Source organism: Polypterus senegalus, chromosome 7 (assembly GCF_016835505.1).
Source record: "Polypterus senegalus isolate Bchr_013 chromosome 7, ASM1683550v1, whole genome shotgun sequence".
NCBI classification, from domain to species: domain Eukaryota; kingdom Metazoa; phylum Chordata; class Cladistia; order Polypteriformes; family Polypteridae; genus Polypterus; species Polypterus senegalus.
This window is the reverse complement of record NC_053160.1, coordinates 89,021,293-89,034,028: the sequence shown is the minus strand read 5'-3', so window position 1 is coordinate 89,034,028 and position 12,736 is coordinate 89,021,293.

Here is a 12,736-nt window from a genome sequence, read left to right as displayed (position 1 = left end):
GTTATCCCCTTCAAAGTAGTTCCCTTGGGCAGCTACACACCGATGGAGACGTTGTTCCCACTGTGGTAGCAGCGCTGGAAGTCTTCAACCGGTTTGGTCTTCAGCATGTCCATTACACTCTTTTGGATGTTTTCTAAAGTCCCGAAATGACGTCCTTTGAGGACATTTTTCAGTTTAGGAAAAAGGAAAAAGTCACACGGACTGAGGTCAGGTGAATAAGGGGGCTGAGGAACCACAGGAATGCCTTTTGAGGTCAAAAATTCTGTTATGGAGAGGGCAGTTTTTCGGCACAGACCTTTAGCATGTGCAAATGTTCAGTCAAAATTTGATGAACGGTAAATCTGTTCAAATTTAATTGTTCACTCAACATTCTTAATGTTAAACAATGGTCTGATCTCACAAGAGTGTTCACACATTCGATGTTTTCATTGGTTTTCGAAGTTAAAGGCCTCCCTGAACGGTGTTCATCTTCAACGTGTTTTCTGCCTTCCAAAAATGATTTGTGCCAGCGAAAAACTTGAGCTCGGGATAAAGAATGTTCCCCATAGGCCTGTTTTAACTTTTTAAACGTCACACTTGCCGTTTAATGGCACAACGTTGCTCCAAATTCCGCTGTTCCATTTTGCGTGACGCATAACCAAAAACACAACTTCGCTAATAGCAGTCACAAAAATCACGTAGTTAATGGAAGGAGTTGAAACTCGCACTGAGCTATGGGAGGGTACTGATACACGTGCTCTATCAAGGACAACAGCCCAGCGTTGCCAGATCGCTTGCAGTGTTTCCAGTCTCACTACTTTTCTGCCACACCTCGTATTTCATGATTTCATGCTATTCAGTATTGAAAATACTGCATCACTACATATAATCTCAGAAGTATGGTAAGAGAATAATGTAATTGCACACAATTGTATTGAAATTTACCTCCCTGAAATTCTATTTCAGTTCTATTTCTTATTTCTGTTGGTTTTTTATAAGTCTAGTTCCTTAGTTGATTTGCAATTGATGAGTTCATTCAGGAATTAACCCCAACCCTCATTTAGAGTGTATGACATTGTGCACAAGAGTTTCTGAAACACACAAGCACTCCACACAATGGCTGGGATTTGAGTGAAGGAGCTCTCAGTTCAGCACTGCTTCCAGCTTTTCACCTCATGTTGTGAGGATAAGCACCATATCTTAGCTCTGTGAGGCAATAGCACTGACCACTATGCCACTAACGACACTCGTCAGGTCATCGAACATCTCTTTGTACCACTAAGCCACCCTTGCCTAAGTCGTTTAATTGAATTCTATGCCCTTGATATATAGCACCCTTCTCACTAATTAGGCTGTAGCATATAATACCGTAACATAAATCTGTTTTCTACCTGGTAAGCCTATGACTATCCAGTCAGCCCCGAGCACAAGGGGTAATCAGGGTAAATATCACAATTACAACCGCAATCCTTCAAGCTGGCTAGATTTGTACAGCTGTCCATTAACAAAATCTACATACATGTGTAGTACAATCATATAAGAAAACAAATTCCATATAGTACCTACTTGTCATTGGTTCTCAAAACTCACAAGGTCAATTCCCTCTCTAAAAAGACGGAAGGAAAATAAAAACCACCTTTAGTACAAATGTACAGAATTCCCGTTCTCGTGAACTTACATGAAGTGGCCGCCCAGCTCCACCCTGGGTATTCTTAGTTAGAATGTGCCCATGAATGGTTTATGGTGAGACAAGCAGAGGACTGTACTCTATAGCATTGCTTAAACAGAAATTGTAGACAGCTTGATTAAAGTTTCAGTAACAGTGGCACTACAAAAGGCATTATATACAGGAAAAAAAAAAAATAAATACAATCAGACTTCAATGAAGGGAATGCACGATGCCAGGCTTTTCAAAAGTTCTAATCTAATGTCACAGTAAATGAATTCTCCTCTTCTAGTCATTGAAGTTTAACTACAGAAGGTGGCGCTGCATACCTGAAAATGGATCAAGTAAAGTTAATATTTTCCAATGAAATAATTTTGATTTATGTACTGTGTTACTGTAGCTGATCTTCTGATTTATGTTTCTAACTTTTATTTCTAACTGGTGTTTTAAAATCTAAATCAACAAAATCTATAATTTATCATGTGTATTAATCTGTGTATTAATCTAACTGCATGTTTGTGAAAACCTTGAGTGCAAACTATAGCTAAATACAACATGTTCAGTTTTCACCACTGGTGCATAAAGACTTTTTAAACTTAGGAAGAGCACAAAGTTTACACAAATCTACACAGCAGTCTTTTAATTCCTGTCTGGACTGGAACCTGAGGTCAAAGTGCTGTGTGACACCATGCTGCAACAGGGCCTAATCCTAAAAATGTGCAAAGAACGTGAGGTATTTGTTTTTCCGTGGAGGATTATAATGAAGTTGCTTATTTGTTTCTTTTTTTTTTTCATTTGGGTCTGTATGTCAGAATTTATTGAGATAAGCAGAGTGATAGATTTCAGAAATTCTGCAGCTGGCATCAAACAGAACATGAAGAGAGTTAATCAGTACAATCTGTTGGGAGAAATAATAAAAATGCAACTTCTACAAGTAATATTTTCCAAATGACTTAAGCCAGGTTTCAGCTTGTGAAATTGCCAGGGCTTGACTGTCCAATTACAATGAGCCATTGATAAGAAGGGTGAAGTATGCAATACCTATGGTGGTCACATTGCACATTACAGTGACATTTCATTGGATGTGGGATATTAACAAATTCCAAAGCCTCAAGTGATGCATTTTTTTCAGTTCATTCTTTTTTAAAACTAATGGAATTTTCAAGATTTTCAATCTTTAAACTTATTTTTATGGGAAAAAAATGGTGGTATTTTCTGAGCCAGTCATCATTTTCTTTGAATAAAGACAAAACAGTGAAATTCAGCTAGTGTCTATTAATAAGGAAATGAAAAGCTATGTTCTTATCAGTGGGCCATTAACTATCAATAATTTGACATATTAGAAAGCTGCAGACAATTCCACCCACCAACTTTCTAACTGCATAACCAGTTTAAAGCCACAGGGATCCAGTGTGGTACCAGCACCACTGGGCGCAAGGCAGGAATCAGACTTAGACAGACAGCCAGTCAATTGCATGATGTACACATATCCTGGGTAATTTTGGAGGCGGCAATTAACCTAAGATGCCCATCTTTCTGATGTGAAAGGGAAACTGGAGTTCCCAAAGAAGCTCCCATGTAAACAAACATGGGGGGAAGTTGTGTTCCAGGATTTGAATTCAGGACTCTAGATCTCTCAAGCAACAACACTTTTTACGATGCCACCTAATCAAATTTAATTTATTTATTATGGAAATATAATAATATTATATAATGATATTTAGTTTGAAAATATGGAAATATTCTTTCTATATAAGTACTATAGGTAGATGGATAGATAGAGGGGCATAGCAATATTCCTAAAGAAGAGAAAAATTGCAGACTACAGAAATATTTTTTTCATTCACAAGATTTAGGCCCTTGATTTTTTAATATATTTGCACAGGTTGTCCTATATAAATGAAACCATGTCATATACTGTGTATACAAATTAACAACATTTGTAAAGACTCAAAGCTAAGAAGGTCAGTGGTGCTAATAAAAATGAAGAATTGCATACCATTATAAAGTCTAGATCACATTCTATGCAAAACATGCTTTGGTTCTTTATATTCCATTGTCATACCTACTGGATGTAGAGAATTTAAATTATTTACTGTACATCTTTTTTTTGGAACACATTTTCTGACAACCTTCCAAGGATTATAATGGAGGAGTTTGTTCTGAGTTCCTCTCAGAATTGTGCTGTCAAGATCATCAAGCTCCTGTTTGAAAGAAGTATCCATTTCAGAATAAGACTCTCATGGTGAATCTTAGCAAGTCTATTCAAGCTTGATATTGAACGTGGATACCACAAACTAATCTTGGAGCCAAGCCCTGGGTTACTCTATTTGAAGCCAGTGGCAACATATGCATAGTTCAGTCAGGCTGGGCCTGAGGAAGCCACATTGAGTCACCATGTAGGTTCATCTCCAAAGTGAAGGGTAGGAGTCAGGAGCAATGGTACAGGTGACAAGCAATAGTTAGAATGATCCAAATATAACCTTGGACCTGGACATGGTCTCTTGAGGTACCAAACTTATAATGGCTACATATGGCCAAACCCATCTCTATGTGCAGAAACTAAATTATTCAGTTGAGGGTGGCCTTCCTTCTACTCTGGAGGTTTCACACAAAAGAAGCCCAATCAAGTTTGATGATACTCATACTCATAAGCAGGGTGATGTGCAGTTGGAAATTGTAGTACTGGACTAAAGGATCACTTCAGTTTAATTATGGGTTACAGCTGAAAGGTTTGACTGTTTGTGTGTATAAAACATATATAGCATAGACTGAAGTGTGTCAAGAAACACTACTGGGACTCCTTTATACCAACAGCAATACGTCTACATAATGCCTCACTGTGACTGTAACTGCCAAGTCAGAACTTTTCTTTTTTTTTGAATTTCCATGATTTGTAGTCATTCCAGTCTGTCTTCAGATCATAGTGTGTGTGTGTGCATGTGTGTGTATTCATTTATTTATTTACTTACCTATCTGTCTATTTATGTTTTATTTATGTAAAGAGCTTCTGTAAAAAGCCAAATTTCCATATGGGGACAAATTAAGTTTTTCTATCTATCTATCTATCTATCTATCTATCTATCTATCTATCTATCTATCTATCTATCTATCTATCTATCTATCTATCTATCTATCTATCTATCTATCCCTAGCAACTATTCAGAGTATTTGTCTGCTAGACAATATATTTAATGGTCAAAAACATGACACCTACTCTCTCTGTAATCATGCTGTGACACTTCAACCCTATATGAGAAATGACATGTGAGAAATGACATGGACACCAGGAAGGATATTATTGGTAGGACTGATCTGCTTAATCTGAATCGAAGTAGTATGTTAATGGCTTTCTGTACTAGATATGGACTGTCTATAATAAACAGCTGACCCTTTTTCTTATAAGGTGTACCTGAACTTAACTTGGGCCAAAGGGATAATGTTTGATTTTGCAGTTGTTTTAACTGATCAAAGGCCATAAAATCTATTTACATGGGTAAAGAATTTACCGATCTGTCAATAGATTCAGCACCACTTGGTGGTGAGCTTATCAAATGGACAGAATCTCTGCTAGACAGACCTGTAAGACAAAAATGGGTCTTAAGGGTGTATGAAAAATGGCTAGAAAGATGCTTCAGCTTCAGTTGAGCGCAGTTTTCACTTCTGGAAGAGCATTCTCCCATATATTAGGAGAGGCTGGGGATTTGGAGCATAAATCAGACATGTTTAAAACCTCAGCAGTAGAGTTAGTTGCAAAGAGGTTTGGCTGAGATGTTATTAGTCAATGTCAGGGTGGCAACCCAAGGGCCCTTTGTTGGACACTAGTGGTAAAGAAGGATGTTCATATAAAGAAACAGTCATTTGGGGCAATGTCAGGAGAAGGGTTTCTGAATTTGACTGGGACATACTAATAGGCCAAAAAGGGGGCAGGGGCAGAAGCTGCAGTGGTCAAATTAAAAGCTATGTGACAGGCAAGAAGAATTATTTCAGAGTATATTTTATTAGGTTCTGCCAAGCCATTTAATACTTTACAAAGCAGAGGTGGTAAGTCATCCAGGTATCGTCTAAAGGTCAAAAGTGCACAATGAGAAACCCCTACACTCTTTCATGCTTTGAAGTGGTAACAAAAGGTCATCAGGAAAGAACAGTTGGGATTGGGTCCATTTCTATGCTTGAGGCTACTGCACTGATTAAAAAAAGTACCAGTGGTGGATGAGATATGTCTTGAAATTCTGAAAGAACTTCATATTATGGCAATGTCTTGGTTATTACATAAATCTCTTGAGTGTTTTGTGGAAGGAGGAGACAGTACGGTGATACCGACTGACTTAGGTAGTTTATGGAGCCATGTTCCAGTTACAAAGTATTACACTCCTCAGCCTACTTGAGAAATATTAAGAAAAGTATGCCAAGTCATGTTTTTTCTATCTCAGATGTTTGAGGTTTGGGGAGTCTGGCAATCTAATCTACATATGCTTTGTGAACTATGAAAAAGCTTATGAACATGTACCTAATAGTCTTTTGGAAGGAAGAATATATGTTTATGAGACTGCTTCTGCTACAGTATGTGGCATTCAGCATGTGTATTTACAGAGCAAGAAGGGTATTCATTCAATGTGGCAGCTGTGCTCTGCCAAAGGAAACAATTCATCTCCACTGTTTGTGATTTTCACAGATACAACATCAAGTCTTGTAGAGTATATGTTTGGTAATGTAGGGGTTGCATCTCTGTTGCTTGCAAATGCTGATGTCCTCTTGGTCTCATCATATTATATCAAACTCACAAAAGCAAAAGTGGTTTGCAGGCAATTTTGATTCTTTCAGGATGACCATTAGAGCCTCTAAATTTGAGGTCATAGTCCTCTTCCAGAAAAGACTGGGCTTTCCTCCAGGTTTGGGTTGTCCCATTTGATGGAATTCGAATAGCTCAGGATCTTATTTATAAATCAAGATAGAAGTGCCTGTAAGATAGACCTATGAGTAAGAGCAGAAAGAAATTTTGTCAAAGGCATAGTAAATTGTATTGTTAAAGTGGACAAAGCTTTTAGTTTGCTGGTCAGTCTGCATCTTCACCCTCACAATGGCCTCAAGTTCTGAGTCTTAACAAGAGGAATGAGAAAATTGAAAGTTCAAGTTTTGAAATTAGGTTCTTGCAATGTGTTGCAGTGCCTTCTGTCTGTGGTAATGTAAGGAGCTCTGTAATATGGGAGGAGCTACAAGTGAAACCACCACTTCTCCAGATCACACAGTCCTGACTGAGTTAGTGTGAGCATGCATTTAGGATGCTCCTTGAGTGCTTCCAACAGGAGGTGTACCAAACACAATTCACTGGCAAAAGACATATGATATACTGGAGGGATTCTATGTCTTACTTGGCCTGAGAGAATGATGGGAAGCTCAGAGGGGATCTGGGATAGGGTGGCCTTTTCTATTCAGCTCAACGTGTAACCACCACTATAACTCACACCAGGAAAAGTGGATTGTATATGTGTATGTATTTTTCGGACAGTTTTTTAAAGTCCTACAGTATATCAAAAGGAGTATTGCAGTACTGAATAGGAAATGTGACCTGATAAAGCAGGATAAAATTTCAGAACGCCAGCCTAGCCTGTCTCTACCTAGCACGACTGGCGTATCCTCCTGTGCTATTTCTGAGGTGCACAGTGTCCTTTCTAAAGTACTTTTGAATGAGTTCTTTCAGCTCACTAATACGATACAGGTTAGCTTACTTCTCCTTAAATTTAGAGACTTTGATCTCTAGATAGATAACAATTTAATTTGATCACAGTGCTACAGTAAGCTTTAAAAGAGTATATTTTCTATCATGGCAATCTTGTAATATGATTGGATACTTATTTGGAAAGGAATAGAAAAAGATGCTATGTCTGTTAACCAGACCATCTTAAACATTATACATTTAATTTCCCCTAACTCCATTGAGGTCAATTATTTACAATTCAACAAATTATCAAGGAAAAATGTTGCAAAGATTATCGCTGATATCATCTTTGTTATTCCATCCTTCACTAATCATTACAATCAGCTGTCAATACGCGTAAAGTGCAATTTAGTTCTTGTGGTATTACAACAAAAACTATCAACCTAAAAAATCCACATAATCATATATTATGTCATTTTTCATATTTTGCCTTTTGTTTCACAAATATGTGTGATCTAGAAATAATGCTTCAAATGATTATTTTTAGGATTATTGAAATTTATTTTTATGTTATGAAAAATCAACTCAACTTTTTAGGAAATAATGATGTCATCAGAAAAAAAAAACAGAGGGTTAGGATTGTCCATTTAAAAAGCCATAATGATATAAACTTCCCGCTAATTCTAACAGATAATATACGTTTATAGCAGTATCACCCTCAGCCTACTGATGGGGGTTCTCTTTAAGTTTTCATTTCAATAACGTCATTCTTTTCAGTGTGTACAAATCTGTAAAATGGGGAAATTCGTGTGTAATGGGCAAACCCAGGGCAACCTATAGGGGCAAGTAAGACAGTGATGCTATTGACAAAGTATTAACAGGCACATTCCTGTATAAGAGGCTCTGGTTTCAGACAGATTACTTAGCTTACATTTCACGCCATTCAGTTCATCCCATGTCTACACTTTAACTGTGAACCCTCTTTGAACTCATACTGCAAGCCGAAGGCTTTCTTTTTTGTAGCATGTATGCTGTATGTGGCAGGAAAAAAAAATTACAAGGTACTTCAAAGCAAAAAAGATAAAACAATGAAAGTATAATCAACAGTAAGGATGGGAAGAAACTGGTTGATCACATACAAGCCCAGTAATACTTAGCCCCCAGAGGTATCTGGTAACCCTCTAAGTGTGAAATAATTAAAATGTGGTGAATGCTGGTAAATAAATAAAGTAGCACACCACGAAAAAACAGGAAGCATTTGTGAAATGTATGTTCTATGACATTTCAAAAGAAACATGATTCCATCTATGTTCCTTATTTTTTCTGTGGTGGTCTTTTGGCTCATGAACCTTGTTTTGGGGCCACATGCAAAATTTCCTTGGTTCTCGTCTGACTTTGTTGTTATAAAAATGTGTACAGCAGACTGCGTGGCAATCTTCATAGTCTATAAATTCCAATTTAATTTCAAATTGAGAAATGTTTGGAGTTTTCATGTTCTCCTCCTGTTCAGGGGCATCCAGTTTTCCCCTCCAGTTCATACACGCCGGGCAGTTCTAAATTGCCTCACTATAAGTGAGTGTGGGTGAATATGTGAGTAGACTCTGAAAATGGACTGGTATTCCCCCTCTGGACAGGTTCATACCTTATGTTATTTTTGTAGGAATAGGCATGAGTGCTCTTTGACCTTGAACATGAAAAAGTGACAAAGTAAAGGTATGGAAACCACAGTAATAATTTTTTAGCTCAGATTTTGATTTAAAAAAAGGAAAAGTAGAATATTTACCAATAAACAATATCATTGAGTCAAAAATGTTGGGTAAGGAAAATACAAGAAGAGCTATGCTGGTAGTAAACAAAGGAAAGGAGAAGAAAAAACAAAAAGAAACAAAGCAATGCCCCCCTGTGAGCCAGACAGCAATCTAGATCATGCTATAAAGACATCCATTCTGATATGAGATATGGCAGAAGACCAATTCATAATATTTGTTTTGGAGGATTCATTGATTCTCATAGCTAAAGTCCAAATATTTATAAATAAGGAGTCATCCTTTCTCCAGCAAGATGCAAGCGCCAATTTGGCAGCTAAAGCATCCAAAGAAAAAACTTCCTGGTGGATAAAGTTGAAAGGAACAGAAGAAAGGTTCACTAGGAGATAAATAGGAGGGGAAAAGGAAATGTTTGTAGCCAGAATTGAGCAAGCAAAATTGTTTTTTTTTTTTTTTTAATGTGACATGTTGCATATGCTACCAAAACGCACCGTTGTGCACATTTTTCCACAGGAATATTTATTATATGGGAAACTGATTGCCTAGTTACCACCTTTTCCTGTTAATTTCTGCTTTTATTTCTACCTCCAATGCACCTTTCAGATTCCCAAGGTCGTCATCATAATTGGAAAAGTGGGCAGTACAAGCACAACACACATATGATGGCTCATCAAAATGTCTATATATGACAGAAAATAATTTTTTCACGCTAGACCTTTATTTAAATGCTAGATTACAGGCAGACACGTGTAAAATTAATGTGTGAAAGCAATTCCAAACAGTAAACATCTTTTTCTTTTGTCAATAATGCAAATTTCACTGTAAGAAAAACAGTATTTATTTTGTTTTTTTTTTGTTTGTTTTTTTTTGCATGAAATGAAACACTGAGTTTCACTGTAAATTCAATTTTGCACTAGTTTTGCAAAGCACTTGTGGAGGGTAATATATGTACTCAATTAACAATTTGAAACTTGGATTATTGATAATTTGGATTTCTAGATGTTACTGTTTTAAGTGTTATTTTTAAAAGATGGCGTTCCAAGACAGAGTTAAATTGGGAGGAAGATCTCCCTGCCATAATGAATTTAAAGGAATTAGTCTCAAGGAGCCTTCGCATAGCACAGCTTATAGAGAAGGGGCTGGATTTTTGAAAGGAGAGAGGGAAATAGAAAAAATAAAATAAGAGGATGTTAGCAAAGAGGAGAGAAGTAATGAAAATAATAATAGATGAAGCAGTGATTGTTTCTACTGCCTCATAGATCTGCCATCCTGGTTTTACATCCTACAGCCACCATTTGTCAGTATTACGTTTACATGGAGTTCTCCCCATGCCAATGTAGGTTTTCTATCATTTACTCTGATTTTCCTCTCACATCCTCAAACGCACATAGATTGGTTTAATCTTAGACTCATTTCAATTAATTAAGCCAGTGTTACTTTTAGGGATATGCTCTAAGGTTCACAATTCTTTTTTCAGTTTTGTCACTTTAGGAATATCACACTAAGTGTGGTATTTTCTAATAATGGACAGAGAACAACAATTCACAGTTGTGCAGTTCCTTGGTTCAAATGACGACCTGGTCACTGTGTGTGTCTGGAGTTAACGTATTATTTTTTTGTCTGAGATCGTTTGTTCTATGGTTAACTTCCCACATCGCAAAAATGTGCAGGACAGGAAAACTCTAAATGAATCCAGTGTAAATGAGAATATATCTGAATGTACCCTATAATAGAATGGTGCTTCATCTACTGCAGGTTACTGGTTTATGCACCACACTGACAGCACAGGTTCTGACCAATGCCCCTGAACTAATTTAAGTAGACGTAAGACTCTACTATAGGCAAACTACTTAGTCACACAGGGTGGCAACATTTTTTTGGAGGGGGAGCTTTATTTAGTCAACTGTAGTAGACTTAGTGTCAATGCAAAGGGGGTCTTTAAATGATCTTTGGTTCCCAGCTCATAATTTTCCCAGCCACAACCCAAAAACGCATCAATAATTTGATCTGGCATCTGTGTATGATTCACACGCAATGCCACGAAGAACCCCACTTTTCGATTTGAGAAGAGTGGGGCGAAACACATCCATATACAATTCACATTAAACTCTAAGGGGAACATCCATCACCACCCACTCTTCAATCTGCAGTATATGTGTAGAAACTGTAATGTTAGTTAAATTCGCTAATCATGGCACCACAGAGTGACAACATGTTGCATATTAATTAGTATATGTAAGTAAGAATTTCACTGTACTCTGTAGATATGATAATAAGGAACCTACAAACTTATAATCCTTTAAAAATGTACAGTACTTTTTCCAATTACAGTTCCGGACTGTAGATAACCAAAGCTTGTGTTGAAGGGAACCTGCTCTGGATGGGGCATTAGTTAAATTTAGGGCATACTCACAAGCACACAAGCTTGCTGGACGAGTTTATAGTCATCAGTCTCCTTGTCTCGCTGAAGCAATGCATAATATACAGTATACATCTGGAGACTACCATGAGTTAATTTTGCTAAAAAACTGGGTGGGAACAATTAGATGGCTCACTGAGTGTCACATTTCTAAACCAATCCAATGCTTCATTAAGGGGAGCTCAAAGTAGGGGCAGTGATTTTGAATTGCAAAGAGCAGCATTGCCCTTGTTAACCTGATATGACAGAGAGCAAGTTTTTGTTTAAGTTGAACCGTCTGCAGTCAAAAAGTCTCCTAAAAAAACCTTATTAGACATATGTGTGAGAGCACACTGCGCATTTTAAAAATAAACATGACTTGTTACAAGGGAAAAAAAAAATTCTGTTGCATACTGAAGAGCCACAGGAGATGCAGATTTCAGTACTCAAAACACCGAAATCAGCACATCTAAATAGCAACACCAGTAGAAGCAGAGCTCATCTCATCCTTCTCAATGAATGTCTAAAAGAATAACTAAAGAAATTTAACATTACTATCTAATTGGAAATGCAAACATGCTATGACAAAATAGCCACAGCATTTTAAAATGTGTATCCATAGACCACAATGCTGATCCAAGCTCTATTTACTGTTGTTATGCCATATAGTGATGCAGTAGTTAAAATGACAGAAAGATATTGTTACAGACAGAGGCACTTCTCAAACGTGTTGAGTCCAGTAGCTACGGTGGCCTATCAGTGTGTGTGTGTCTGTCTCCTCTGCGCTCATTACAACATGTAAATGAATTATTAAGCTTCACTTACCTTGTGCTACTGAGCGTCTACATTGATAACAGCAATTTTAGTGTTTTTTTTAATTTTCTCTCTCTCTTAAGTCTGTTCTTTTGCACTTTCCCTGAAACCCCGGCAGTGGTTTAAAATGCATGGACTCAAGAAACTGGGGATGGGTGTTTTAGAACAAAGCCCAGCGGGTGTAGCGTTTGCAGCATCAGATTTTGTCACTTTTCACTACATGCTTGTTAAGGAATTATCCACAGACATGAATTCTTGTTTGAAAATCATGTCTGGTCCCATGAGACTACCAACCATCTGACACTTTTGTCCAACAAAACAGAAAATAAAGAAAAATATAGAGAGATAGCTAAAAAATCATACTGAAGACACAATAATGTGAAGTGTCAGTTATACTCAGTAAAGCATTGCTGTGTACCCTTTATAGTCTGCATATTGTCTATCATGGGGGTGGT